The sequence below is a fragment of the Puma concolor genome, chromosome B4 (assembly GCF_028749965.1).
Source record: "Puma concolor isolate L17-30 chromosome B4, mPumCon1.1.hap2, whole genome shotgun sequence".
NCBI lineage: Eukaryota > Metazoa > Chordata > Mammalia > Carnivora > Felidae > Puma > Puma concolor.
In genome coordinates this window covers 105,181,076-105,186,936 of record NC_141673.1, presented here as the reverse complement: position 1 = coordinate 105,186,936, position 5,861 = coordinate 105,181,076, and positions in this window count along the sequence as shown.

Here is a 5,861-nt window from a genome sequence, read left to right as displayed (position 1 = left end):
GGCTGCCCCGCTCTTTTCTCCCCTGGGGCCCTCTGCAGTTTGGGCTTGGGGGGCAGGCCAACAGCCAGGTTCAGAACAGAGACGGGCGGCCTCAAAATGGTCTTCCCCCCTCTCCTTCTTGTCAACAGGAGAGGCTTCACCCTTCTGGGTCTCGACCTTTCGGATGTGGCGGATGTCAGAGTCTTATTTATTCTGGGTTCTGGATTCCAGGGGGGCAGCAAGAGCAGCTCTGAATCTCCTCACAAGCAGCACCCCAGCATCTCCCTCTTCTTCTTCTTCTTCTTTTTTAAAGTTTATTTATTTATTTATTTATTTTGGGAGACAGAGACAGAGCACACAAGCGGGGGAGGGGCAGAGAGAAAGGGAGAGAATTCCAAACGGGCTCTGCACTGCCATGTGGGGCCCGAACCCACCAACCGTGAGATCAAGGCCCTAGCTGAAGTCAAGAGCCGTTGCTTAAGTGACTGAGCCACCCAGGCGCCCCTCCCTCTTCTTTATTTAAGGCTTCTGGAGTCCTGGCTCTTTAAAAAGTATTATAATTCAAACATGCAGAAAGTTGTAAAGAATAACCTTTACCTTTTGCTGGCCACCCCAGTTAAAAAAAAATAACCAAACTATTGTAAATATAATCGAAACTCCCCTTGCACCACTCCTTCTCCCCAAATAACATCCTTTTCTCAATTTGGCATTTTAGCATTCCCACATTTGTTCACTCTTTATGCATGTACGTATATGTGTATCCGAAGCAACATATCATTTAGTTTTGCCTGACACATTATATATGACCTTCTGCAGCTTGTTCTTTTTTGCACAATACTTTATTCGTGAGATTCATCCCTGAGCTATGCATTCTCTTTAACAGCTGTATGTTTTTCCTTTATATGAATACATCACACTTAGGAAATTTAGATTATTTTTCTACAAACAATGGTGTTTTGAACATTTTTACACTTGTGCCCCGGGCACACATATGAGCATTTCTCTAGAGGACATACCTAGGTGTGGAATGGCCAGGGCATCAGCTCACAGCTTTCCCCCTTTGGCATAATGCCACCTTGCCCTCCAGAGGATTTATACCAGGGTGCGCCCCAGGCAGCAGTGTCCGGGGGTTCCACACCCTCCCCTTCCTCACCAGCACTTGGAATCAAACTTTTTTATAGCCTGGGCTCACCTGTCATCAGATATTTCTCTCCAGCCTTTTATCTTCACCATCATCAAAAGGCATTGGTCAAGCACCTGTTTACTTGTGTTGGACACTTACAGGCTGGGAGCCCCGACTGAGCCCTGCTCCTTAGAGGCATAGTCTGATCCAGACATCCACAAGGCACACACACGTTCAGACAGACAAGATGTCCTCTGGCCTCCTGCAGACCCAGCCTTTTTCAGGTATTTTCACAGCCATGACAATTATATGAGGAAGAATTGTGTTGTGATCCCTGTTTACAGATGGGAAAAGTAGTTAAGGTGTACAGGTTAAATTGTGTCCCCCATAAATCTGTACGTTAAAGTCCCAACTCCCAGCACCTCAGAATGTGACCTTATTTGGAGACAGGGTCTTTAAAGACATAATCAAGCTAAGATAAGGTCACTAGGGTGGACCCTAATCCAATATGACCGTATCCTTGCTAAAAGGGGAAATTTGGACACAGAGGTACACACAGGAAGAACACCATGTAAACATGAAGGCCGAGTGTGAGTGATGCATATACAAGCTAAGGGACACCAAAGGTTGCCAGCACCACCAGAAGCTGGGAGAAGGGCCTAGGCCAAATTCTTCCTCAGCCCCCTCAGAAAGAACCAACCTTGCCAGCACCTTGATCTTGGACTTCTAGTCCCCAGAACTGTGAGACAATAATCTTCTATTGTTAAAGCCATCCAGTTTGTTATACTTTGTTATGGCACCCCTGGGAAGCTAATACTGAGACTTAGAAATCTCACCTAACATTCAGTTACTGTATGGCAGAGCCAGGAATCAGCCCCTCATGTTCTGTCTCCCAAGTCCTGCTCAGTGTCCACTATGCCGTAAAGAGAAGACTGACAGAGGTGAAAATCATGGAATGAAAACTAAGCTATAGTATGATTCCATTGATTGAGTTCTGGACCACCCACAACCTGGCTTCATCTAAACACAGTTTCAGTGGACTATTCCAGCCCCTTCCCATGCCTTGGCATCCTTTACCACCACACATTTGCCTGGGATAGAGATCGAGGAGGGGCCACTGACATGTTGCACTGGTTCCTGTGATTGTTTCGATAGGATCAACTGTACGCATTGATGGATGAGTGAGTGGCCTACATACTATGATGCTGGGCAGGCCAACACTAAAAGGTATCTCCTTCAACTTTATTCTTGGCAATTCATTCTTTAGGTTTGAAAAATCCTTCAACATCTTCAAGAGTCCTTCATTAATCCATTTCTTGGAAAAGTAATGCTATCGATGAACAAGAATGAGATGATTCCAGAGCACTTAGCAAAGTTGCGTTGGGCCAGGCTGACGACATGGATGGGATGTCTCCAAACTCATCAGTGCACTTAGGTCTGCAGACAAAACCCGAGGGAGGAGTAAACATACCTGTGGTGTAGAATGGAGCCTTTGGAGTTTACAGTTTGGATGCAGTGAGGTTGGGGACGGCATCACCTCTTTTCCAGTTCTGACAAGGCTTTTGTTGCCTGGCGCTCAGAACCACTAGTGCTCAGGAAATGCCATTCTTTGGAATATACTTGTGCAAAAAGAGTCAAATTGGTCCCTGTGTTCTGTGACCCAAACTAATACTGTCTCATTCATTATCTAGCACACCATCTTTGAGTGGGGCTAAGGGGTAAAAAAACTCTCTTTTGCCTTTTTTGTATTCTTTGTTTTCTTTCTTTGTAAATTTGCTTTTCCTCAAATTGTAGGGAGAATGAGAATGTTTTGGCAACGGAAAGCCGAGTTTTTTTAAGGAGCTGAAGAACTCCCTTTGGTAAGATGATGAACCCAATGCAATCCACAGATCCAGTGAAATTCGTATCAAAACACCAGTGGTATTTTTCACAGAACTAGAACAAGCAATCCTAAAATTTGTATGGAACCACAAAAGACACTGAATAGCCAAAGCAAGCTTGAAAAAGAAAACCAAAGCTGGAGGCATCACAATTCCAGATTTCAAGTTATACTGCAAAGCTGTAGTAAACAAAACAGGATGGTACTGGCACAAAAATAGACACATAGATAAATGGAACAAAATAGAGAGAGCCCAGAAATAAACCCATGGTCAGTGAATCTACAACAAAGGAAACAACACACAGTGGGGAAAAGACAGTCTCTTCAACAAATGGTGCTAGGAAAACTGGACAGCCACACGCAAAACAATGAAACTGGACCACTTTTTCATACCATCCACAAAAATAAACTCAAAATGGATTAATGACATAAATGTAAGACTTGAAACCATTAAAATTTTAAAAGAAGACAAGGCAGTAAACTCATGGACATCGACCTTAACAATACTTTTATGGATCTGACTCCAAAGGTAATGGCAACAAAAGCAAAAATAAACAATTAGGAATACACCAAAATAAAAAGCTTCTGCATAGCAAAGGAAACCATCAATAAAACAAAAAGGCAACCTACTGAATAGACTTTTTTCCAGAGACATACAGATGGCCAACAGACACATGAAAAGGTGCTTAACATCACTTATTATCAGGGAAATGCAAATAAGAACTGTAATGAGATATCACCTCACACCTGTCAGAATGGTTAAAATCAACAGTACGAGAACAACAGATGTTGTGAGGATGTGGAGAAAGGGGAACCCTCTTGCACTGTTTGTGGGAATGCAAACTGGTGCAGCCAGTCTGAAAACAGTATGGCGTCTCCTCAAAAAACTAAAAATAGACCTATCATATGATCCAGTAATCCTACTTTTAGGTATTTACCCAAAGAAAATAAAAACACTAACTCAAGGGGCATCAGTTAAGCGTCTGACTCTTGATTTCAGCTCAGGTCATGATACCATTCATGAGTTTGAGCCCTGCATCGGGCTCTGTGCTGACAGTGTGGAGCCTGCTTGGGATCTGTCTCTCCCTGTCTCTCCCTGCCTCTCCACCACTTGCATGTTCACTCTCTCCCTCTCTCTCAAAGTAAATAAATAAACTTAAAAAAAAACACTAACTCAAAAAGATATATGCACTCTATGTTTATTGCAGTGTTATTTATAATAGCCAAGATATGGAAGCAACCTAAATGTCCATCAATAGACGTATGGATAAAGATGTGGTATAAAATCTCACTACTGGGTATTTATGCACAGAAAATGAAAACACTAATTTGAAAAGATATATATACCCTTATACATATTACAACACTAACTACAATAGCCAAGATATGGAAGCAATCCAAGTGTCTACCCACAGATGAATAAAGATGTAGTACACACACACACACACACACACACACACACACACACACTGGAATACTACTCAGCCATAAAAAGGATGAGATCTTGCCATTTTCAGCCACATGGATGGACCAAGAGGGTAGTATGCTAAATGAATTAAGTCAAAGGCAAATGTCACATGATTTCATCTGTATGTGGAATCTAAAAAACAAAACAAATGAATAAACAAAAAGCAGGAACAGACCCATAAATACAGAGAACAAACTGATGGTTGCCAGAGGGAAGGAATTAGGGGGATAGGCAAAACAGGTACAGGGGATCAAGAGGTGCAAACTTTTTTTAAATGTTTTATTTATTTTTTTGAGAGAGAGAGTACAAGGGGGAAGGGGCTGAAGGAGAGGGGGACAGAGGATCTGAAGCGGGCTCTGTGCTGACAGCAGCAAGCCCAATATGGGGCTTGAACTCACAAACCATGAGACAATGACCTGAGTTGAAGTCAGATGCTCAGCAGACTGAGCCACCCAGTCACCCCAAGAGATACACTTCTAACTATAAAAAATAATTCATGAGGGTGAAAATTATCTCCTAGGGAATATAGTCCATAATATTTTAAGACTTTGTAGGGTGACTGATGGTAACCACACTCACAATAGCAAGCACTGCATGATGTATATAATTGTCAAATCACTATGTAGTACACCTGGAACTAATAGTATATGCCAACTATACTTTGGCTTAAAAAAATCTAGCCTCGTCTAACTCTAAAAAAAAAAAATGATGGTGGAGAGTGCCAGGGAATGTTCTGAGGTCACTTTGTATCCTTAGCTGGGTGTTCTGTGTCTTTGCCAATAATTTACCTCACTCCCCTCCCCTGGTCATTTTTTTAGCTTATTTATTTTAAGTAATCTCTACATCCAACATGGGGCCTGAACCCACAATCAAGAGTCACACACTCTTCCAATGAGCCAGCCAGATGCTCATCCCCTGGTCATTTTTTTTAACCTAAAGATTATAGAGTTCAACAAACCAATTCATTAACAAGGGATAACTACATTGAGGTCTAATGATGAGACACAGGGGGAGAAAACTTCCAGGAGCACTATTCAGGAAGATTAAACCAGTCTTCTACAGTGAGGAACAGAGGAAGTGGAGATATTCCCTTCCAAGATACTTGGGAAATATCTGTAATTTCTCTCATTTATTTCGTCTTGTGGTTCACATAGATGTTGAAGTGAATGGATCCAGATTCAGAAATTTCATGAGGAGAAAAATGGAAGTGTGAGATTTGGCTCCCTCACTGCACTGGTTCTCCTCTGAATTATAGCAAGTTTTCCTTTCATTCAGTCAAAAAAAATATTTATTGAGCACCTACTATGTGCCAGACACTGAGGTAGGCTCTGGGCCTATGATGGTGAACCAAATGAAGGCCCCACCCTCATGGGGTTCACATTGTAACGTGGAAGGCAGACAAGGAAGAATGA